This window comes from Pezoporus flaviventris, unplaced genomic scaffold (genome assembly GCF_033815535.1).
Source record: "Pezoporus flaviventris isolate CSIRO_AGI_PZ_B2104156 unplaced genomic scaffold, CSIRO_AGI_Pfla_v1 ptg000031l, whole genome shotgun sequence".
Classification (NCBI taxonomy): domain Eukaryota; kingdom Metazoa; phylum Chordata; class Aves; order Psittaciformes; family Psittacidae; genus Pezoporus; species Pezoporus flaviventris.
In genome coordinates, this window is record NW_026892579.1 from 59,865,725 (window position 1) to 59,891,482 (window position 25,758).

Here is a 25,758-nt window from a genome sequence, read left to right on the forward strand (position 1 = left end):
ATAACACATATTCCCCACTCTAAAGAATTTATAGTACAAAAATAAGATGGGAGAGAAAACAGAAAGAGGAAATTACCTGCCCAGCTTGGTGGCAGTGCTGGGAATTCACCAGCTCGCTCATGCGCTGATTCCCAAGCCAAGCTGCTGGCTCATACAATGTAATTCTCTGGCAACCATGGTCTTGGTTTTGACACAGAAGACGAGAAGGTGTCTGCACAGCAAACATCCACAGCTGATATACAGAGATGTACTGTGAATGACAGAAGGGACAGAGGATATAGGATTTTCTACCCCTGATTATAAGATTCACTGAAGGCTGCAAGGTAGGAATGGAACCTGGGGGGGGGGGGGGGGCTTGAAAGGAAGAAGGGATGGGGCTTTGCTTACAAACTTGGAGAAGATAAACTAAGGCATGATGGCTAATGGCAAAACATGTTATCCTTTGGCCTGTATTTTCTCCTAGAGAGGAAGAGCAGGACCTTCCACTGAACCTTTCTCACTCCACACAATCCCTCTCTCTTGCCCTAAACTGGGAAGAAGTCCTCTAGCAGCATGGTTTTTCCGCATTAGTGACCCTCTCTTCTTTACCGGCTTCACTGAGAAGAGTTGGTTCAAATAAAGACCAACTCAAAGAGAGATTCAAGGCCAGGTGCTACCTAGTCAAAGACTCATCCTAAATCAATACAAACAGGCAAACCAGGGGCAGACAACTGAACTTTTCTGCCAGACTTTGTAAGTTACTTATTCCCTTCTCCTCTTATACCTTGCTCTCAGGCCACATGCAGTTTGAGCTCACATCCACAAGACGCTACTGGAGCTGGGTTTCCACAAAATGCTTGCTCAGCTCTCTCAAAATAAAGATCTCCCCGAGGTGCCACAGACTGGGCACCCAGGACTGAACACCCCAGCTTGTATGCACCGTTTTGGGTGACTTCCCCAGTTTTCCACTCCAGCTTCCCTCATTAACATTGCTTGGTCTAGAATGAAGAGCATTCCTCAGTTCAAAGATGGCCAAAGGGAAAATTACAGCCACAGAAATATCACTGCAGAAAACTGACTGCATTGGCCCAATGTCCCTCAGCAGCAGCTAAGCTATCCTCACCCAAAGAAACTTCACTTTTAAAGAATAAAGCTGCCTTAGTACCTGGGAATGCTTTAGATGTCTAAATAGAACATATTACAGGTCTGGGTGGAGTTACATGAAAAGATAGGGCCATGCCTAACCCTATACGAAGGAACTGGCTCAGCAAAAATAAATAAACTATTACAACTCTGGGAAAAAAAGACAGAACAGCCTGAGGCTTTAACATGGCCCTGACTTGTATTAAATCTATAAACTGATATTGTATACATACAGAATACATGCATATAAATTCTTGCTGCTGCTTCCCCAGTTCTGTAATTGTGCTGCGTTTTGGAGATAATCCTGAGCTGCCAACATATGAAGACCCCCAGAACTGAGTGGTGACAGGCCACAAACAAATATGAGATAACACAGCTGATCTGTGTGACTGTAGCAGTGGCCAACTGCCCAGATATCCTGCAGCCAGCCAATGCAGTCACTGAGTGGGCTGGCAGATACCTGAAAATCCCAGGCATACAGACAAAAGGGACAATAAGACAAGAGATAACTTGCAAAAGATATCCTTTCTCACTAAAAATGAGTTATGAGATAATAATTCTTGAGTTCCTTGCTTGCAAGACAACAAGTATATGGAGGTAAAATCCACATGGTTTCAAAAAGACTGAGGGAAGGCTGGAAAAGTATCCCATGCTCTTACACTGTTCCCATGGAGCTGAAAATTCTGATCCTAATGACCTCAGCAGGTAAGGGACTCACCAGATACAGCAACTGTCACTGGGCAACCCCTAAACCCATGACCAATTCAGTGGCAGCTCTGAAAGGTGAGGTGCTAATTAGAGCTTGAAGATTGAACACAAAATGATAATCTTTGAAAGTACTCAACCCACCTACATTCCCACACACTGGCACATAATACCAGTATTATGTACACTGGTAGTTTAATTCCTTCAGCTGTCAGAGAAACTGATTGTCTGCTGAAATTTAATGGCATTCAAGAGGCAACCAAGAACCCAACGTATTGCATTCTGCAGGAATGCTTTACCTCCTGCTTTTGAAGTCCATGGTAATATCCCTATTATATGAAGTGTATGATTTTATTCTCCAGATCAATGAGTAAAAATGTTCCTTTAAATCCACCCCTTTTTAATTGCTGAAGGCTGTAACAAATGCAACATGCCATGGTCTAGTCCTGCTTTTATAGTGAGTGTCTACACCCTTGGGGATTCAGAGGAATTTCTTCTTCAGATACATATACACCAGACACACATATATATTTATAAATACATTTAGGCATAGGACTATATTTATGATATAAAACGATTGCTTCCCTTTTAATACCCAGCTCATGAATAATTTGGGAAGACTGAGGTATTTTCTCCTGCATTACAAGACTTAATTGTTTGTCTTCCTCATTTATCTTTGGCTCTGATTTGCAATTCATGCCTTCACACAGCTTTCAGATATCTAACATTTCTTTTGTCCCTTGCCCATAACATTTAATTTCTCTCCCACTGATTATTTATCTCTGTAATTTAAAGCTATATTATTTAATGCTACAAGCTATAAAGTGTTTGGGGATGCCATTTGTATGAAAGATGCTGCACAAAATAGAACTGTATTGTCCTATGACTCCAAGTTCTTCACATGTACATACCATTTCCACAATCATAGCACGACCATCCGTTCCCTATCAATGTACTGTTTATTTTTTCAGGATATCAAACTGTACATGCTTTGAAATATATAGAAACAGAAGTACTTTTTTTCCTGCTGAAATGTTTGAACTTTAGCGTCTCAAACTACAAGGAAGCTGAAAAAGCTTTTGCTCAAGTAGCAACAGTGACCTCTAGTGTGTTTTTAACATTTCTTCCATTGAATTTACACCCATTGTTCCTTTAACCTTTAGGGCATTATTTAAGAACAATTTTCCGGATAGTATTTGGACTAATTTTCTTATTGACTCTAGTCTATACCAGAATGTGATTCTTGGGCGATCTTCTTTTATCCTTATAATCTATAGTAAAGTAAGTGTGTCTTCATTAATGACTGTAATTATCATATATAAAGTTGTCATTTAAATGAGCAATCATCTCACACACACACACGCACACACACACAAATTGAGCTTTATTTGTAGCAGGAATTGAAATTTGGCTAAATACCCTATTTAGCTTCAAGCAGTAAACATCAGGAGCACAGATTGCATTGGTTGACAGAGTTTGTCAGCCAAGACCACAGTTGGGTTTTTTTTTCCCTCCCCTATTTCTATTTTTTTTTTAAACCTTACTAGTCTGTACCACGCACAGATTGTCTTTCAAATGAGGAATGTTGCAAGAACACTCCATAGTGCATACAACTGTTAAATTGGCACTGCTGTCACTAAGCCTATGTCAGCACTTCCAATCTAAGCTGCTATTTTCAGGAGTTTAAAATTCAGTTACATGAGCCGTTATGTACTGGCACTTTATGCACGTGGCCCTTCAGGGAAGAAGGTTATTCTGAACTAGAAAAGCATGTGTTGGCGTTACTGGTGGATTTGTGTGCGTGCGGGTGCCTGGGCACTGGCACGTTTTGGAGGTGGGTTGCAAATCTTCAGGCCTGACCACTGAATCCTGTTAAACTTTTAGAAAAGCAACTAAAAGATCTACTTACAACAGCTCCTTTCCCCCTCCTTCTGCAGATGTTCCTTTCAGTATAACGTCCCTCTAAGCTCTTTTGATTTCTAAGAAGACAAGTGAACTGGTGATGGAGCTGGTCTTGCAGTCATCAGCTGAAACTCCTTGCAGGTTAAGAGAACGGAACTGGGGATACATTTTAAAAGCAATGTGCAGACTGTGTGTGTACAAATGAAGAAAACTACAGATACAATTAGTAGCTGAGCCAACTTACATGCTAACAGAAACCTATATTCTGCACTATTCTGCACCCTAAATGATGTTTGTCGCATGGGCACCAATATTTTAAAGGATGACCCTGATTTTATTCTTTCCTTTCTCTTGGAAACACCTTGCCATAATGCTTTCTCTGAGCCCCAGTTTAGTCAGAGTTCATGCTTTACCTTAAGCAAGTGATCTCAGTGCAGCTATTTACATGCCTAACAGGGGCATCCTCAACCAGCTTGCTGTGGATCCTATTGTACATCGCCAGCAAAAGAGCATCTCCCATTTCTTTGTTTCAGAGGCAGAGATCCTTGTGATTTATCAAATCACTACAGTGCATTTTTAAGAAGAGAAGATGACATACCAGGACTCCACCTTTCAGTTATGGTGCTGAACCTTCCCACAAATGTGTGAATTAGGGCCACTGATGGACTTAATTTGATTCCTCTGGGTTTTCTCAAGTAGTGACAGCACCCCAATGCCATTTTTTGTATTAATTTAAGGGTGTCTGGATCCACTCAAAGCAAGGGAGGAAAAGGTTTGCTCACATATTTAGATGAACAAATGAGCTTAAGAAATCCGGGAAAAAGATGCAAAGGGATTATAATGTGTAGCTCTTCAATGTGCTGATTGCATTGCTGTGGAGGAGGAAAGCCAGGTTTCTGCTAGGTTAATGGAAAGGAAAAAGAGCAATAAGGAAAAAAATGGAAGTTGCAGGGGTCCCAGATGGGTCTCATGAAGGGCCTGGACCTACATTCCTTGCACACCTTGATGAAAATCAGGGCTTGGTATTGAAAAATGAAAATCAGAGTTTACAGCAGCACAGAGCAGATGATGAGAGTGGTACCGTACTTGCAGCCTCACAGCAGGGCAAGAGTGAAACGTCACCCTGCTACATCTAGATGCTGGCAGGCACACACCTCAAGTAGAAAAATACTATGTCCCAGAGGTCAGAAAACAAGTGGGACATCATGGCTCTGGCATATTAGGTGAAAGGGGTTGTTTTGTTCCTGGCCAACCTCAGGTTGGTTTAAGGAAGAAGACCTTAGAAGGTAGCCAGAGAAGAACGTGAGCCTTTCCCACGATTTGGAGTGAATCCAGTGTCTCCAGGAGCCCTTGTCCTCACGTTGGGTCTTCTTCAGTTCATATTCCCCAAACCCGGCATCATTACCATTCATGCCTGCCATTCTTTTCTTGGGAACCTGCTTTGCTGAACTGGGCCCTACCTCAGCAGAGAACATCTTGCTTTCAGGCTGATCCTTCCTCTCCAGCTAAACAAAATCCCATCTCAGGATGAACAACATTGTCCAAAGAATGCTGGTTTCTTGTAACGGCAAAGCACAGCTCCTGGAGTTTTCAGAGCTTTTCTTCTTTTCCCCTTACCCAGTCTGTAAACAGCATAAATTAGTAATCAAAAAGATACAGCCCTCTGAATCTTTTATGATGGTGTGAGCAAGAGAGAAATTTGCAGACCAAAGGCTCTAATACACACATATTTGTAAAGGTGGTCTTTGTTTAACGAGAACAGGGAGAAGGCTGGAGGCTTGTCCCTGCCCTCACCTGCTCTTTGTGAGTTAATTACAATCTGAGCCGCCTGTCTCAGGGTCTTTCTTCAGGGCACTTCCTTGCACAATACCACAGATCTACAGCAATTATCTCCAAAATCCCTTTTATTCATTAGTTTCAAAACACCCACATGTAAAAGAAGGTGTGCTGGAGTTCCAAGTGACTTGAAATGCTGCTGGAGCACATGATTCTTGATATTTCCTTCTTTCTGCTCATCTGCCAGAGTCAGCATATATACGTGCACGTGTACATACTGTGTACCCTTACTGTATATATTGAGCAGGCAGATCTATGCACGGCCTCTTGCAGCAACAGAGTGGAGGGAGCCCACACTGCACATTAATAACCATGCATCCAGCCTTTATTCCCCCAGTTTAAGAAATCTGGAGCAACCACTGAGATCTTGCTTACAGCAAAGGCTCTCAGCAGACAAATTCTGAACACCCAACCTCTTGGTTTTGTCCTCAGTGCAGATGGCAACCTCACCCTCAGAGCAGAAGAGACCTGTGGGTTTCAGATGGACTGAATTAAGCTCGTAGTTTAAGGCCATTTCCAGCAGAAGGGCTGCTCTGCTTCAGCCTGAGGTCCCTTGGCCTGGTAGCTGCCCTGGAATGCCTCAGTAATAGAAACCCAGGGAAAAAAATGGGGCCAGGAAAGCACAATTCATTCCTGGTTACATTGTCTTGTTTCCTAAAATCAATGGCTCCAGGATTTCCTGACCTGGAGATTCCACCTACATCATTAATAACCACCAGTAGACCTCTTCTAATAAGGTTGCCTAATCCCATTATTTTATTTATCTTGAATGAATTTATTCTTCAGGTCTCTTCAGCATCCTGTGCTGATGAGTAGCACAATTTCATTATGTGTTGTGTGAAAAAGCACTTCCTTTTTGTCTTGTCTTTTCAAACTCCCTGCTTTGACCATTTCTGGGTGCCTTCTTGGTTTTGTATTTACTTCTTTCTAGGTTGAAAGAGCTGCATAGTGGGATCTATGGACCAGCAAAGCCCACTTGCAGCTGTCAGACAAGAGGAACTTCAGGTTTTCACCACAAACTACAGAAGGCACTGGTGTGAGAGAGGTGCTCTAACCACTAAGCACATGTACTGCAATCCATGCCAGCTTCCACAATTATGACAGGACCCTGATTTCTAAAAGCTTCCATCGTACCCCTGTGCACAAGACCCTTGGGACAGCACTGACCTACCACAGCCCTGGTTACCGCAAGCTTGGTGGAAAGGATGGGAATTGAAAAAAGCAAGAGAAAAGTAAAACAAAAATGCCCAATTTGCACACGTTTGAGCCCTGATTCACAAAGAGCTGAAGAGGTGATTCCCTAGGTTAAAAGAAATGAAGCCACTGTTCCCGGTGTCAGGAACACTAGCTTTACGTCAAAATACTGGCAAATGGATGCACATTTGTAAATAACAGTGCTCATGACAGTGCTGAAAAAGCCATTCTCTTGGATATACATGCACAGAGGAGCATCCTCCTCCCTGCTAAGAACATGCAAGTCCACTGCAGAAAAGTGATGCTTTTCCTGAGAATCTCTGAGGGAAGGTCTGGCAATGATGGCATCTGATCAGGGAGAGCTCCCCTGAACATCAGTCTTTTTACACTCTTTAAAGGTTGGATGAAGTTTACATCCTTTAGTTCATCCTTTAAAAAGGACTGTCTTATTTTTTTTTCTTCAATTGGATTAATAATAATAATAATTGGATTAATAATAATAATTGGATTTAATTGGATTCTTTCTCCAAGAAAGAGGAAAGAGTTGGGGATGCAGTGGGAGAGGTTTGGTAGTTTAATGGAAAGGGAATAATGGCAGAACTGGAAGTCTTCCTGATTATAAACTAAACGTTGATGTATAGAAGACTAACTGTATTATTTTTCCTTGTTCTCTCGCCCCAGTAGATATTTTTCTCCCATGCATCTGATTGCATTGCTTTGCTCAAGTTAAGTGTGATTTTCCTGAAAACCAGACTTCAGTCACTTTCCAAGTAAGAAGAAATCGTACTGGCTGCAAAGGTATCAATATTTCATCGGGTCTTTGTTCAGCACTGGTTTTAGCTTTTCTTAATGGTGCACTTTACCAGGCAGCTTTTTCATACATCATTAAACAGCAGCTATAGCACTTGTGCCCTGTTTCTGATTTACCGTAGATAGTAATGTTTAAGATCACATTAAACACCACACATGCTCTCAGCTATTTGAGCAACATCAGAGTAATGAACAGTCAATAGTCTTACTAAATTAGTACCCTTTGGAGCTCTTGTTACTGAATCAAATAAGTATCCTTGGTCCTCTGGTGAAGGCAATTCTAATGTGAAATAATGAATTTAGTGTCTAATCAAAACTTAGGGGCTCCTTTTCCCTTCTGACTTTCACGAGTAAATTATATAAATTACGTAGAATAGATCTAATACTTCCAGCACCCAAGTCCTGCAAGACGCTGCTGAATAATTACCATGAGTAACTGGGATGCCACGGTCCAGCTGCATGCTAATAAAACCTGTGAGAGAGATGAAGGTGGAAGAGCTGCTCTGGGGTTACAGACCTCAAACAAGAAAATAGGGTCTGTGTTCAGTTTCCAGTTCTGTCAGAGGGTCTGGACAAAATGCCGTGTAACCTATTTGTACCTGTGCCTCCTCTCTGCAATATGAACATAACCACTTCCTAATCCTGATCTGATCTATTCAGTACCTGTCTAGAAACACGGGAAAAGGTTTTTACTCAGTAGGTGCCCAGCACCACCAAATCCTCACCATTGATGTCTAAAAATCTTGCTGTGATTAACTGCAAGAGTTCTCTTAACTAGAAGGAAATAAGAGGTGGGAATCAAGATAAAATACAACTAATCAGTAAGTAACTTGCAGACTCCGGCCAAGGTTTTCTAAACACAGGAGCATGGCACTCACCTCCCTGAACCTAAGCATGAAGCACGTTTTCACAGTTGCCAATCCACACTGGATTCCACATTACTGCTACCCAAGTATATATGCAGATACCCAACTTCCCATTCCTTTTTTATTTTATAACTCATAAGCCCTATATAGGCATGAAGAGCTATGCGTTTGCACTCATCTCCATAGAAACAATACAGGACTCTGAAAGAACAAACCGTACCTTATAATCTAGGAAGCAGATGCTTTAGGAAAGCTGTGCCATTGGCCTATGGGACAATAACAGAGGTAATAGAATTTATGCTAAATTTAGAGGAAATTATGTTTTCTCTTCCTTGTCTTCTATTTGCAAAATGTATCACCTACCAATAATGTCATTAGCCTTTTAAAGCGCTCTACGGCTCCTTGCAAAGAAAGCACTGTATTTTTGTAATGAAAATTTATGTTTCAGAAGAACAGGTCTGTGATGCAGCCTCAGTGTTCTTTACAAGTCACTGTTCCTATTCTTAACACTATCACTCTCTTAATCAGGATGACCTGGTCTTACATAAATAAGAACATGGTGTGAGGGTTGTATTTAAAGGCTCACTATGCCTGAGCAGTTTTTCAATTTATCATAAAATATTTTAAAGTTCTGTGGGAAGTGCTTTCACTTCTAGAGAAAGAATTACAAATCTCTGAGTTAGGCTCTATATACCTTTTGAAAATCCTCTTATCTGCTTTCCACCTGGTCCCAGCAGATGACAAACAGGACTACAACGGTGGCCTCTCTTAAGCCCATCTCTCAAATGTTGAACTCCAAAATAGAATGAAGCATGAGACATCTCATTCAAGCTTTGGGGGTTCCTTATAAAGTTCATAATACACACTTTCATCAAAGGCAGTGAAGTTCTCCTTTTGTGTAATACTCCAATGTAATACTCCAACTTTACTTGTGAGATGCTATTAGGGCCACAAATACTTTGACCCTCATTACCACCCACCTCCTCCATAGTTTTCAAAGGGAATTTTCATTGAGGTTGGGCACCTAGCAAACCTGGACATCACTGGAAATCCCAGCCTAGTTAATGGTTCTGAAACACACAAGATGATTACCTCCAGTGTAAGCGCCTAAACATCCCAGTTTCATATTTCACCTAAACAGTCAGGAGGAAGTCCACAATGATTCTTGGAAGCCTCGACAACTACTTTATTCTCTGCATAAGGCATAATGTCTCTTCCAACCAGTTTTGCTCCTTAGATTTCATGTGTTTTTCTCCAAGAGTTTCATCCAGAGACTTTAAAAGATTTGTTCCACATGTAGGTATTATAACATCAACTGGAAGAACCACTGTGCAGAGTTGCCTGTCTCCCCTTATACAGCAAAATATAGCAAGTTGAAATTTTTTCCCCAAAAAACTTTACATTTCCTTTTGCAAAATGCGTCTATTCACATTTTAATCTCTCCATCTCTTTTTAAAGGAATCTCTTCTCTGTAGTCATTTAAAACTGGCAGTTCTCTATGAAACTAAACAACAAGTATTAACCAAAACCAATTGCGTTTTTCCTTGCCTTTGCAACAGCAGGGTCAAAACACTGTCATGACCAGTTGTGTGCGCTTGTGCATGGTGGGGTGGTGCTAAAGAGGATTTAAAAGAGAAGAAAACAAATCATTTCTCAACCAGCCTGTCTAGACTGTTTAGCCAAAACCCCACTGCAACGTAGGTGTGTTCACTTCTTGGCAGTAACTGCCCTTTAAGTTGTAGCTTATGAAGAGACTGGTGGTATTAATGCTTCCCGAGATGCTTCACTGTACATTTCCCTTGGAACCAGAAGTGGTACAGATGGATTAGCACAAGAAGATGTTTCTGCAGAACAGCACAGCCTTGGCAGCACACCGTGACTATGCAGCTGCACCAGTAGCGGACCTGGGCAACGATTATTGCAGGACACCATGTGCAGCATGAGGTCCAGGACTGCTGTGCTACAGCCCAATGCAGCTTGCTCAGAGATTCAGTTTAAAACAATCATCAGCAGCCACAGACTTTCTCCCAGAATGCTTCCAAGTCAAGAGGAAGATATAATTGATTACAGCAGGCTGCGGATAAAGCCAACACAGAGGAAACAGAACTGATACTTATCATAAATAAGGAGGTTGTTTTTCTTTCCTGCCTTTGATTGATTTTGTCATTTGCTTGTGATTCCTTACTATTTTCTCCTGTACAAGGCTTAACTAGAAAGCCTCGAAGACAGCAACTGATCAGGAATCATGCTTGAATGAAGAGAATTACTTTGATCTTTTCCACCAGCCCTTGTTTTTTTTTTGGGATCTTAAAACAACGATGATTCCAAACCCCTTCTCATGCCCACATCCTGCAAAGATATACACCTTTAACTTTGCAAGCAGTTGTTTGTCAGTTCTGGATTCAATGGGCACGCAAAACAGCAGCACTAGTCTTTGCATGTTTGGGGCCTTGAGGGCTCACAGTTCTATTAACAGCAATAATTAGCACAGACTAATACACAAAGAAAGTTTGGTTTCATTTCCTTTAACTGTAAAAACAAACAAACAATCACTAAAAATACCCTTTCCTACATGAAGGTCTCATTCTTTTTCAGGGATCTCCCAGAGCCACTTGCACTCTCTGAAGGCTGCGGTTCCTGGCAGGCAGAACATCGATTGTGAATCCCCTTGGCTTATGCAGGCATGCAGTTCATTGGAGAGAATGCAAGAGGTTTCCTAACCTTCACCAGTAGGAAGGTTCCAGTTTCCTTCATCCTAACACATAAATCCATATTTGCTCTTCATCTGACAAGCCTGTGAAGGGTTTATATATCCTTACAGGACTATCCAAGGTTCTACACGTCTCTCATCCTGCTTAGCAATCCCAATTGTACACAACACTTAAAGTTTCAGATCCATCAACCTGTCATCCCTGCTATCCACATGCAGAGAGGTTTTGGCTCAAGTTTTAAGTTTATGAGCAAGATTAAATCAGTGCTAACATCGGGTTCACATTTAGTTCTTTAGAATAGCCATGTTCTTGCAGGATTCTGACCTCAGCAAGACAAGAACTCTCAGAGATGAGCTCCTCTCATGAAGTTTCCAAGGTCTGTAATGGGTGCAAATCTCCTAGGACACATCCTAATGATTTATCCCATCTTTCAAATACATGACAGAGCACAGAGGATTCTGGTTGTGCTGCAGAAATACACATTAACAAACCTAAAACTCCTACCCCACAAATTGCAGGGAAGTACTTAATATGGGGGAGTCAGGCCCATTCCAGTTCTAAGGTACAAAAGCTTTCCAGGAGAGTGTGATATATTAGAAGATACAGCACACTTTTCTTTATCGGCTATGAAAGATTGCATGAGATTTAATATTCCTTTTTATTACTGGTTGTAAAATGTTGTTCAAAAGCTTAATAAAAAGCAAAATCTAAAAAAAAAAAAGGAAAAGAAAAGGTACTTCTGAGCCAAGTTCATCCAAATTCTAAGAGAGACATCTGGGAGGTTACTGCAAATACTTTACAGCAATATTCATTCATCCAGTTTTAAAGGAATTGGATTCAATTACGTTTTCACCTTTTTCATGTTTTCTTCCTGTTAGTGTTCTAGGGAACTGTGCTTTCAGAGGGAATAACCCCTAATGAAGCCCTGAAGAACTCACGTAGAAAGAGTTCTAAGTACACTGGCCATGAATATTCAAACTAGATGCCTGCTCCTAAATGCCTTGTTTATCCAGTCAAAGACAATTGACACTTCATAGCCTGTTTGTCCAGTCAAAGCTAAACAACAGACCTTGAACACGAAGCACATGCAGGGAACAAGGAACAGATCCCTGATTACTCAGGGAGCAGACACACTTGGGAGAGCGATGGTGGCAACTTTTGCCTGTCCCTGCCCTGCTGATGCAAATGGGAATATCACTGCTGATGTCTGTGGAAAGGGATTATACCTTCAGGAACAAGAAACAAAGAGGCATAATAAATAAATGGTTTATGCCTAATATTTAGCAAAAGCCAAGTTGAGGCATGTGTGGCAAAATCTACAAGCTGTGCATTCAGCCTGCGCAGCCAAAGGCAGCTGGCTGTGCAAGCAGGAAACACTCCCATATGCATCTCTGGCTACAGAACATGGCCCACTTGCCCACATTATAGCTTGCTTGGGGACTCCTACACTACAGTGGGTGTTTATGTTCTTATTTTAAAGGTGCATCCACTGGTAGAAAGCCCTACCCCTCCTTCACTCAACTCCAAGGAGGAGCCAGGCTCATGTAGCTGTGACGCATGCAGCTGAGCAAGTATCCACGCAAGCTTTATAGCCACATGTGTAACCTTTCAGGGCACTACAGTTTCTTGCCAGATTGTGAAGATGGAGGAAATAATGCACTGCACATGCTCAGGTCTCAGCAGCTGAATGTACACACATAGGGGATGTCGGTACAAAGAGCCAGATTCTCCAGCTGCGGTGTATCAGCCCAATTCCATGTGAGGGTTCCCCCGTTTTCAATCTGGCCCATGAGAGCTTACAAACAAGGTTCAGAATCATTTCCTGAGCTCAGACTGTTTACCCTCCTGATTGGAACAGGGGCGGATTGAATTAACCAGAGAAGGAGATTTAAATGTTGTTCAGTTAATGAAATAAACCTCTATCTCACAGGTTCACATACTTCTAAAGGCATTTTTGGAGGCTGTTGTCCAAATCGGTATTTTCACTTCCTGTGGTCTGGGTAGAATATCTGATTTGAAGAAGCTATCGTAAACACAAGAGAAAATATGTAGGGAAAGGTTGTCCTGTTGGGATCAGCCACTTTGCAGCACAGACCAAACCAACCTCAGAAGTCAGCTAGACTATGCTGGCTACAAGAAGGGTCCCTGGAAATTGTCTGACAAATGAAGGCAGAAACCCCTCCATTCCCTAAACAGTCCTCATGAAGGAATGACTATTAGGGATGAATGACTTTAGAGAAGGTTGGGTAAGAAGGAAAGACACAGGTACTACGACAGCTGTGCACTATTTCAAAATCTTTTAAATGGAGAGTATCTACTGCTACCACATCCATCACATTTAGGCTTTCAAAGCACCTAAACTAGGCTGCTGCTCTGATGAGCCTTTTGGGCAAGCCGCCTTCTTTCTGCCCTTCGGCTGTACACACCCCCTTTTGCACCAAAATATGGATAAAAGCTGGCTAACAGCCTGGAAAATATAGCATCAGCTTAAGTTAGTGCTGTATCTCTTCCATCAGCTGGACAGATCAAACAGATATTACTGGACAACTGATTTCTGTTAGCAAAGATAGTTTAATGCAGGTTTGCATCCCTCCTCCTTTATCCTTAGATAAATGACATGACAGAAGGGAAAATTGCTTCCTGTCCTCCAAGAAAACCTAATGGGAGGAAAAAAAATCGAATATGCTCATATCATTGCCAATAGCTGTATTAACTTCAGTTGAAGCAATATGTTCTGGATGAAAGGGACAAGAGATAAAAGTAAGCAGAGATATTACCCCTCCATCTCACGGCAGATGGGCAGATTCTTCTCTCAACATGTTCTGCTGAAAGCAGTGGGCATGTCTGCAGCCCAAGCGCACAACCTCAACAAAGAGTGGGGGTCTGATTCGCCTCGCCAAGTCTGGCTGCCTACAGTATTAGATATTAATACAGATAATTAACCTCTGAGCAAGCTGAGGAGACTTACTAGGATGAGGTGACAGGACACCTCACCCTAAAACAGGCATCTGTACCAGGTTGGATCAACCCCATAGTTCCTTGGCTATGAAAGAAGCCGAGACACAACATCCCCATATAAACTTCTACAACAACCGTGCTCAAAGGCAGGCAAGATGAATGCTATGACAGGTATTAATCAGGGATGGAGTTAATGCTCAAAGATTAATCTGCAAATTTTGAGCACTGTCATTTATCACAATTACATTCAAAGACGGCACACCTAAGAAGTATTCCATGTTTTTTATTCCTAAAATAGAAATTAAGAAGAAACTCTTCCCAGACTTTGCTTTAGGAGTTTTACTTCTGCTCCCTCTTACTTCTGGCTTGGCCAGAAATAACTTCCTTTTTTCTTGTGATGCCTACTTAACCCCTCTTATGATGTCGCTGCTTTTGACAATGTCAACCAGTGAATGAATATGGCTCCTAATATTCTGACACTCCAGGTTATTCCCAGAGGTAGCCAAGAAAAACAAATAGATATAAAGTATTTAAAAACATAATTGTGACTGTATTCTCAGGCAGTAGGTCTCTAGCTCATTGCAGAAATAGGCTGATACGCTACACCAGTACTTTCCAGCATGGAAAACCAGTGCAAAAGTAGCAACCTGAGCTGCTAGGTTGGTTTCTTTTTTCCCTGTCTTTAAATTCTAAATGTTCCTATCTTGTATTACTCAAGTCCATTTTCACCATGTCAGCCACCCCCTTGAAGACAGCCAATTTCACTATTTTGCTCGCAAGAAGCAGAACTGTCTGATTTCATCCCAATTTCATTTCCTCCAAAAATGAAGAATTAAACCCAGGAGTGATTTGTGTCCAGTGGCTTCCTGCTAGAAATGCAAAGTATTTGTAAGCTTGGACAATGACTGCTAAAAGCAGCGGGCCAGATTCACCTTGGCACTGCTCTATTTCTACGCTGCCATAATAGCACTTTAATCAACAAGCAGAACTGGCATAAAGCACTGATGCATCAGGCCCATCATATAGAGTACACCCACTTAATCAGGTAATCAACTTAATCAGGACACTTCCCAAGGAACCAAATTAAGCCTAATGACACCAAGTGGCAAGGACTGCTGCTTAATTGGGATAGTAATTCTGCTTATGGTAATTGGGATGCCTGCAGGTGATTAAACAGTACTGAGCTAAGAAGAGACAATCTCTGTGATGCTCAGAGCCTGTCAGTGATTTGTCTTTCCTCAAAAGCCTCTATCAACAGTGGATCAGCAAAACAAAACTTTTATAATCCTCTCATTTGGGCGCTCTTTGAATAGAGCATTTCAAGAGGGAAACAGGTACATGGAAGCAAAAGGGGAAAACACCTTATAGATTCCTTAGGTTAGTCCAAATCTGACACTATGGCTAATACCAAAACACCCCACCAAATAACACAAACAACAAATAAATGAAAACAAAATCAATATATACTGGCAGACCTTTGCCTGTAGCTGATGTTTCACAGCACAGCAAGAGTTCAGTGAAATGGAAATGCTCAGACTCAGGCAAAGTGAGGACTTCTTACATATTAGACACATGTGAGGAGCAAAGGAGGGGACCCAGAACTGCTACCCAACCTATTTTATAGCACAGAAATGAATGATTGGCAAAGTACAAATAAAGAGATGGAAAACAGCAATTTAAAAACACTTCTTGTAAAAACGCCTTATTTTAAACATCTCTAATTGCTATCCAGAGTAGGCATGAGATGTTCTAAAGTTAAAATCTGCCCTTCCTTTGAAATAGCTGTTGGAAATCATAAAGTTCTTCTGGAACTAGGCTGCTGATACAACAGCAGCCTCCAGAGTCATTGCACCAGGCAGAGAGGAGCAGTGCTTTCAGAGCCCATACTGAAATGACCGTTTTAACATGCTTTTTCCTTTCCAGTGGTCACTTCGGACCATGCACTTAGTCAACATGAAGGGTCTTGCACAGGACTCCATTTAGGAAAACATGGGGATGAAGTGCAGTTTCTTTTACACAGCTCGTTTATTTGCAAAATGGAAAATGCCTTGGTTTGTTTTGCTTTTCCTCATTCTCTCTTACAATGTTTGTCTCACCACCAAAACTGCACACAGTTATGGCATGTTTATAACTCCTTTCTTTGCAGTTTTACACCAAGATACACCCCTGCTACTTCTCCTGTTCACCCATCCAAGGCAGTAGACAGTAATGCTCCCTGGCACAGAGTGCTTGGAGAGCACTCCTGCATCAAGAGCTGCTTGTCCTCACTGCCATCCTGAGCAAAGGATGCTCCTCAAGCCCTCTGCCCTCTAAGATGTACCCAAGTAAAGAATAACATTTTTTTTTTTTTACTTTGGAGTAAAGAAAGGCCTATCCAAACTAAGATTTGCACCCACGTCTCTCCAAAATATGCATGTGAAAAGGGAGAGTTTGGAGTATGAGGTTGGTGACCACAATAGTGGTCTTATCCACTCACGTGCATTCAGAAACAACAAAGAGTGAACTAGGAGCTGAAGGCAATGGCAGTCAGAAGGCAGGGACCCTGTGCTACTTTTGCCTTTGACAGGTGTGATCGCCTCCTCATAACCAGAGTTCACCACTGAATTGGAGCCAAGGAACCAGATAAAGGATGCTTTTGGACTGCTTGCTAATGGCAGCCCACATGAATTTGCATGTGCATATGTATATGTATATGTGTGTTACCTGGTTTCCATGGCAACCCAGGGAAATCCTCACACTACATTAATATTTGCCAATCATCTCGCTGTTGGGGCTTGAAGGTGTCCCTCATATGCAATACTCCACTTTTCCTTCAGAAAGGCAGATCTGCATCCTACTGCTTGGCTATTTTTTTTTCCTGGGCTTTGCTATGTCTTTCATCACATACTTCATGATTCAGTATGCTCAATATACACCTGTAAGTTTTCACGTAAGCTGTTCTTTACATGATGCTTAGTACCGAATATTACAAAGGATAACTCGGTCCTACCTCTCTGAGCATTTAATCTACTTGCTCCTGATTTATTGCCTTGTCATGTTATTAGCTTCATTAGAGGAATGAAACAAGTGTGTGCGCAGTGTGAGAGTAGAGGAGAAATTCAGATTCCAGTTTGCCTTTATCCAGTTGTAGAAATTCCTGAAAAAGGGAAAGAGAATGAAGCCCTAAAAGGTGAATTCTTAACACATCCAAATGGACAGACCTCTGCCCGTTTGTGCTTCTCAGATTCAGTCTACACACATGAAGTTCCCCAGAGGACTGCCAACAGGGAACAGCTCTGACATGCTTCCAAAGCTACAGCATTTGTGTTTCCTGCTTCCTACTGAGCACTCCAGCAGGAATTTCCCCTTCATTTCCTGACAGTTCCACCAGGCTTCAGGAAGCAACCAGCAATTGCAAAGCTTAATTGCTCTCAACTAAAAATCCTTCAGTATGGTCAGAGTGGCTAAGAGAGCACCACTGCAGCTGTGGTTGTTGGGAGATGCAATTTGCCATGTGAACTCATGGTCTCGGCGCTCCCATTCCCTCCTGCTCTCTGCTTTTGCCTGTTTCGCATCACGCCCGATGAAGCCAAAAACTTGCTCAGCAGTTGCTGGTGAGCCCGGCGAGATGACCCCCTCCCCCATTAGCACTTACAAATACAATAAATAAGTTCTAATAAATATATCTTCAAATCAAAACCATTTTGAGTTGCTTAACTGAGTGCATATCTAGTCCTTTGTACACATATTTGTACAAAGTGTTGCCTGTAATTTTAAAGATGCTTGCCTCAGGGAGGTTTCGTTTTTCCATTGAAGTCCCCTTGATTTACTGTACGCAATATGTTACAGCTTCCTTATTTGCTCCTTTGGGACAGTTACTGACAGTAAATCTCTATTAAAATATTCTTCCATATGGTTGCATGAAAATTTTATTGCAGTGAGCCTGAGGCTGAAGGTCACAGCTGAGTAGCTGCAGTTAAGTATTGCAGTCTATGGACTCTGAGGTACATCTGTTCTGGGAGCTGGAGCAAAATTAGAATTTTACTGTCAATAGCAGTTCTCCAAAACTAGTTCCATTTGTTTACCATCGCAGGCCCATAGCAAGGCAATACCCGCCATCTATGTGTTACAGGCCGCTGTGGCTCCATGATTTAGGTGTTCAGCTCTGATCCAAAAACTACAGAACCTGGAGGTCGCTGGAGAGAGTCCCTAATGTATATTTCATTTATGAGACATGAAAATTTCATTCTCTCTCACGTGACTTGACTCTATCGCTTGCTTACACGCTTTTTGGCGTGGGCTTCCCTGCTCATTGAAAGCTGTTTTGGGGCAATACAGTGCAGAAACTTTATAAATGATACAGAAGTATGATTCTTAATCGACTACTTGCAAGCAAACGGCCAGCTACAGAGCACTTTGCTGTTGTCCACACAACCAGGTCGAGAAACACCCCCATAATGTTATCAGACCATGCGGTTTGGGTGCTCTCGATCTGCTGGTACATGGGTTAGGCTTCTGTTGTAGAAATACCCCAGATTTGTAAAACTTGGAAAGCTGCTTGAAAACAACGTTCCGCTGTGGAGGACCGCAGAGTACCAGGGTGTTAGATTGCTCTAAACATTACATTTAGCAATTGCCGCCAGGGTCAGCCAAATGTTAATCTACTGCTTGTATTTGTTTGAAATAAAAAAGGAAACATCTAGGCATACTTCTAGGCCCATCTTGTTTAGCAATATGACATCTATCAGAATGGCTCCGAGCCAAACCAGGCCTTTCCAATATGCGGCGTAATTTGGAATTTCTAAAAGAGAAATCAAACCTAAAATGCATCTGTGATTTTAACCTCCGTTAACATTTTTTAAAAGGTTACAGCATCCAGTTTGATGGCATTGTGGAAAACTGCCAGCTGAGAGATCTGAGAAGGTCAGGAATGGAGTGAATTTTTGAGACACTAAAGCCTGTTAGAGAAATGCAGTAATCTGGAGAACAATCAGCAGAGGTCCAGTCCCCTGGGGACCTGTACTGAAGATGCCATAGAAGAGGATCTCATCACTGGTAGCACTTGTCTTGACCTTCTGGGATGGAGGCAATTTTCTGAATGCAGGCACTAGACAGGAGAGCTGGCAGAGGAGGAGGTGGGGAAAGTGTGATTTATACCATCTATTCTCAGACAGTAACCTCCAGTGAAACTTGGGTCACTGTTGAGAAGCAGTTTCTCAAACAAGGAGATGTGATGACTGTTTCATACCACCTTTGTATGGGCTGAACTAGCCATTTTCTGAACCAAAAGATGAACACCACTGCACGCATGGCATCATCCTAAATTCACACTGTTACAGTATATCTGGACGCAAGGGTATCTTGGAAGCCTACAGGATTTTTTTTTTATGTCGGGGTTGGTTTTTTTTACAACAGCTATTTCTAGATTGATGTCCGTGCAAGAATGCACTTTCCCTGCAAGAACAGCATCTAAAACCAGGCATGGCATACACAGCAAATGTTAAATAGCTAGAATTTCAGTTTCCAACCTCGCTATTAACTGCTGTCTTAAAATCTTATACGAGTTAACCAACTGTTGGCTCTCCACCGAAACTGCAACACATTTCCACATCCAGAATACACATATGGCACATAGGGAAGTCATCTTCTTTTCTGGTGGCCAAGCTATAGAGGCATGAAGAGTGGTTTGGCTTGGTGCCTTATTAAATGAAGAAGAAGATACTCTTAGAACTGGGAATCAGTTCTCCAATAGTATGTGATAGGTCTTATCATAGGGACAATAACATGATTCAATCAAAAGCAAGTTTTGAGCTGGGAAGGTGCAGTTTTTAACCAACCACCTGGCTACCAGTTACTGGTTCATTATGTGTCTCAAATGATACAGAAATGTATCTTGCAATGAAGAACCTATGATAGTTTTACAGCTAAGAGTTAATGCTAATTAGATGTTTTGTTACTCACAGGCTTAAATAGTTCACTTGGATCTTATTTTTTAAAGTAGGACAGTCATAAACTTGCCATAATGTTTTACCAAAACAGACATGTACTATGAGGAAGTGGAACAAATTCCCCACCACTCTCTCCCACGCCCTGACAAGCTGATAAAAATGATATTAGGTGATTAAATGTAGAAATAAAAAAAAGGAGGCAGACATAATGATAAACTGTAATGAAGTCAATCAAACTGCTGGCAGACTCCTTGGTGAATATGCCACCTGACGACTTGTACTAAGATGCAGGCAATGCCCCCAGCTCTTCTCCGATTAGATAGCAGCCCCTGGTATTCACACTGAACATCGCCTCCCATTCATTAATTGGCTTGATGGAAACTAGCACTCTTGCTATAAGGACAGAAAACACCCATTTCATATATGTGCATCTGAGGAGAGAAAGAAAAAATAAAGGAACAACTTACAGTCCTCTAAAAAATACACAGTAATACAAGCTTAATGCTCTTGAATAAATCCTGCCTCATTTGCAGGTTGGGACTGGACTCAAACCCACCAGTCTCATCTAAAACACATAAAGGCTTTGCTTCTGTTTAGCTTGAGAGGAATGCATTTCAAGTTTTGATATTGAAATACAGGAATCTGTATCAGAAAAGGTCCCATCTCACTGAGTACCAGCATAAGGTAAAGAAAAAGAAGTTTCTAAAGTCGTATTTTAAGGAAAAGAGAACTGACAGGAGAGCCAATGTTATATCCCGTTGATGACCAAAATTCCATTTAGTGTTTATGAGTATCAACAAGTCCAGAGCTGGAGCAATCCTCACTCTGGTCACTGGTCGTATTCCCATGACTTCACATCACATCAGCACCACATGCAGAATACGCACAGTGGTCTTGACTCTGCAAAGCCATCTGCACATATGCTGCACATAAGCACCTGCCTTGTCCCCAGGACTTCTCAAAGCAAAGCACACGGTTAAACATTTAGAGCCTCAGATGTGGCTGATGTCTGTGCCTCCAGTGCTGCCTCTGTCCCTACACAGTACAGGCTGCAGGAGCCTGTTAGGCCTCTGTGCAAGTATTCACTGTGCATAAAGTAATTACAACATGACAGGATCCTTAACGGCTATTAACACAGCCTTACAGAGCAGAATAACCTCATCTTACAGCTACCTCCCCCACCTCCCAGATACAGCTTTCTGCTAACTTGCAGGATAACATTTGCCATGAGCTATGAGTAAATTCTGCTCTTTGCAGGATCTTTAAAGCTAGCTCAGTACAAAGGTCTCTGCTATCCCCTATGCATATGCCCATAGACCCATGTTTTTCTCACTTCATCCGCAAGTCTTTTTACACAACAGTGCCATAGTGTGCTAGCCTCAGGGAGGGGAAAAGCCCCATCCCTTTTTAAAATTACCCACTCTGTTAGGAATTGTCTTTTGCTATTTAAACTGTGTTTTGATGAAGGGGAACGGCTTCTCCTTTAGTACTCTTTAGTTGCTGTATTAACAATGCAACTTCACACAGACCAGCAGAGAGAGGAGCTTTGCTGAGTACCAGCAAACATCAGCTAACACCTTTGTACCTTTCATTCCCTCTTCAAGTCCCCACCCTCCTCAGAAATAATATGTGAATATTCTCAGAAAACACAGATTTGCCTCTCTACAGTCATGTCTTTCTCAAAGACGAAGCCTGTGCTTCCCTTTTGTAGGACCTGCAGCTGGGAGAAGAGCTTAGGCCCAGCCAGCCTGTGTGTCAGAACTGGAGTCTGACCCAACAAGTGGGATACCCCATACTTGAAATAGTTTTGGGTTTCATCTCTGAATTGGTTTCTTTTTTCATTGCTCTGAACTCTCTGTGAATCTTCCCCTTTTGCCTTACATTCCTTATCTGCTTGCCTGTTGCCTTAATATTGTTTCCTTATGTTTTATCTGCATCATTATTTGCTTTTCTTAAAAGCGCCTTTCCCCCCCCCCACGTTCCGTTTCAGAATTTCTCCGCTCCTCGTTATCAGGCCTCGCTGCCTCTCACACCTTGTTCCTGACCCCTGCCCTGCCTCAGCTGTCTTCTCCTTTCCTCTTCCTCACTTTCCTTCTCCGCTTGCTCCCCTTTGCCCCCTGTTTTCCCTTGACTGCCCAGGTCATCCCCTCCTCCCCGAACCGGGGCACCCAGCAGTGCTGGCCCCCTTCCCCCTCATCCAGATATCTCCCCATGAGCACAGCATACACACGGCAGCAGAGGGGCCTTATATACATGCGTATCAAAAGCTTGATGCACATAAATAAAAGCTGGTGACTAATTTATTTTCTTAGTATCTATTAAACACAGCCTAAACTGCCCTGGACATATTTAAGCTGGAAATTAGAAGAAGGTTTATAACCACGAGAAGAAAGACAGCCTCTCAGTAGGAGTAGTGAGGGCAAGAAACCGAAATGGTTTCAAGATGGAACTAGATAAGTGTTCGAAAGACATCATATGATGTGGTTGCCTTCAACAGCGGGGGACAGGACTTGATGACTTAGGAAGTTCCTTTCAGTCTTAATCTTATCTTCCTGTGTGGGCCAAATGTCACCCACAGCAGTCTGCGGACGAGCCCTTACAGAGACAAGGCACAGGAAAGGCGGCCACAGGCCTCTGCAGGCTGCAGTCGCCTTCCAGGCTCCAGCACATGCTTGCTTTGCAACCTGGGGTGCAAAGGGAACTCTTAAGACTTGAGTACCGCCATGAGGAACTCTGAAGTATGTTCCAAAAGGATGACAAGATGCCCAGGCTGCTCAGGTGTGAACACAGCACACTGTAATGCCCTCTCTGCTCTTCCTCCATAGAGAAGAGGACAGCAGATAGGATCTTTTATTCCCATTTCCGGAAAGCTGTCTGCCTTTGGTTGGGAAAACTCTGGCTCTGCAGCAGTCAGGGGATATTTACTCCACGTGTAAGGTTCCAGAAGAGCTGACACATTGAACGACAAAGTAAAGTAAAGTTAAAAAGCAAAATGCGACTCATCCACTGGGTTCAGTGTCCCACTCGCTTTTACAGCAGGTAGAGAATTAGGCCTCACAGCAACAGCCTGGACACGAGCTCATTGTTAACTGCAACCAAGCCAGAAGAGCTCAAGGAGGTATCTCCTCTCAGCTGAGCTGTCTCTGCCAGAAGTCCCCACCACAAGCTCAAAATGTTGGCTTAAATCTTTATCGGAAGGTTGATTTTAGCATCTTCAGCAAACGAAATGCAAGCTGATACATTTTGCCTTGCAATGGAGATGGGCTCACATCACAGATGCTCACAGCAGCTCAGCTGAAGGGAGCTAACTTGTTAAGCTGTTTTAGTTCACCTGCCCAAAATTGCTGCAAGCGTTAGCAGCTGGGGATGACATGGTCAGCAGTGACGCTTGGAGGGCAAGCAGACATCTGTGAATCTTCTAAGACCTCTATAACACAACCCACAAAGCCCCATCAGACCAGCTCAGCCTGTCATTTATTTGCTCCTTTGCCTGCAGCTCCTTTTGAAGCTCTAAAAGCTTTTGGTTTTGATAGTAAAAGGATATTTGTGCCTTGCCTGTGGAAACGTCAGGCCCTGTATTGTTCAGTCCACAATAAAATATGTCTTTCAGTTTGATTTATTGCTCTCAGTTTACTTTGCCTTAAGTTGGCAGCATTTCCTGGTTTGGATTTTGCCTTACAGTTCCTTTTTCTGCATTAGGGCAGCCAGCTTTATGTATGTTTGTTATTCCAACTCCAGGACTATATTCAAAATGACTTGGAGTTGTAGTGTTTGAAATCTGATTATTTACAGCAATGCGTCTACTTGTGAAGGCATTTCCAGTAGAAATTGTCTGAAAGCGGACACATGGACTCCATTGAAGACATGTTGTTAAAGTTACTTGTCAGAAGAATGAATCCTTCTGGCCACTTCGGAGCTTTGAAAGGTTTGCTTTTTTCCTAGAGTCAAATTCTATTTAGTCAAAAAAACACCAAAAAATGTAATGCTGTACAAACAGGTCCATGAGCTCTCTTACGGCCATGGCTGGCATGGGTTAGAGGCAAACCTGGCCAGCCCACATTCACCTCTGCCCTCCTGATGCCTCTCAAAGTGTCTATCAGGTGCTTGCAAGCCTCCCCACAGCCCCCATGGGTACAGCACTAGGCTGGGTGGGTGAGATTTTGTTCTGCTTCCCAAGCAAAACGTTTTGCCCTGTGCATCCAGTTTCCTACCCGTAATGCAGGAATGAAGATACCAAGCTGCATGCAAGTGCCTTGAGACTGCACCTTGATGCTGACAGTTCCAAAGGAGATGAAGCACACTGAAATTTCACCTCAAGACCCTCAAGTCTGTTGCTGTATAACCGTTAACTTCATAAATACAAAAGCCAACCAGGTCCTCAGAAGAAAATAAGAATCTCGATGGAACAGCTGGCTGGATACAAGTCCAATAAAAATGAGGCACATGCAGAGTTTCCAGGTCAGTGCAGGAAGATTTTCCTACCAAGAGAATATGTGGGATTACACCTTCCTGAAAATGTGATGTAAAGTTCATTGAAGGCAGATTATTTCTTGTTTGTCTTCACCGCCTTTGAATTACTTGTTAAAGCTGTCTCTCTAAAGTACTATTCCCTTTGACTCCTGCTAGAGTCAGTTGGAATCAACAGAGCTGGAAGTAGGGCCCCTGTAGTGGAAACCAAATTTTGAAAGAGATTTTCATTAAAACAATCTTCACACTGGCTGGTAAATTCCTGAAGTCATGGGACGCAGCGCCAGGAAAAGGCATAAATCCTTGGACACATACACAGAGTGGCTGAAATTCAAATGGATACCAGAGTTCTCAAAACACACCCAGCAGACTCGGGACAGAGCCAAACCAGATCTCCAGCCTTTTCACTCCCAGAGTGAATGGATGGCGCAAGTCCTCACAACAGAAGTTCCCAAACTGTCAGAGCACACGTTTGCCAGCAACAACAAACACCAGACCAGACGTGTGCAGAACAAGATTCCCTTCAAATACAGTTAGGCTTTAATACCTGCATTTTTCTTTCCTGAACCAGCACACTTTCTGTGGACCAAGGGGAAAAAAGGAGAAGCATGGCTGCAGGTGTACCTGCTTCATCTTCCATCCCTTTTTCTCAGCTGGCACATTACAAACTACATGTCTTTAAACATTTGCTTTTGCTTTCTAAGTGACACAATAAACTTAAAGAGAAAATGGATAAAAGTATTTGAGCAATCTGAAAATACATTTCACTTCCACTCACGAATATGAAAACGTGTTGCTTCAAGTCACAGAAAGCTGGTGTAACCATGTTGGTAACAAAACCTGCTGTACCTAGACAGGCTTTAGAGCAATAGATCTAGCAGCTTTCCTGAGGTCCTTCCAGTATAGATTTGATCAACAGGCCACAGCAACTCCTTTGAGTTATTTCATATACCATGGAGGGTAAATCACTCAGAGCCAACGTATCAATGACAAAATTGGCCATGATGGCTCCTTTGGAGCACTTACAGTTTATCACACCAACAGGGCTGTCACACATGCCTGCAAAGCCTACGAAACAAACATCAGTGTTCTGAAACTCCTTTACTGCACAAGCTGGTGGTCATTTTGGAAACAGGGTAACCTTCTTTATCCTCATTAATTACCATCCCCTTAAAGCATCTGCTTGACAAACTTCTAGCTGCACGCTTCTGGCTGAGAAACTGAGGTGAGATAACATTTATTTTAACAGGGAATACTATC

The 25,758-nt window shown here is 42.4% G+C and overlaps 1 long non-coding RNA gene across 2 annotated transcripts in view; it reads right to left on the reverse strand.

Annotated features, from left to right (window-relative positions):
• Window positions 1-20,458, reverse strand: part of LOC133273254 (uncharacterized) — a 52,176-nt gene extending 31,718 nt beyond the window's left edge. Inside the window, exon 1 of one of the 2 annotated variants that reach the window (XR_009744702.1) lies at window positions 20,299-20,458. This is a non-coding gene — a long non-coding RNA (uncharacterized LOC133273254). Of the gene's footprint in view, window positions 1-10,800; window positions 10,940-20,298 lie in introns of those variants that run through there. The other variant, XR_009744701.1, reaches the window with a different exon arrangement.
• Between the last annotated feature and the right edge of the window lie 5,300 nt (window positions 20,459-25,758).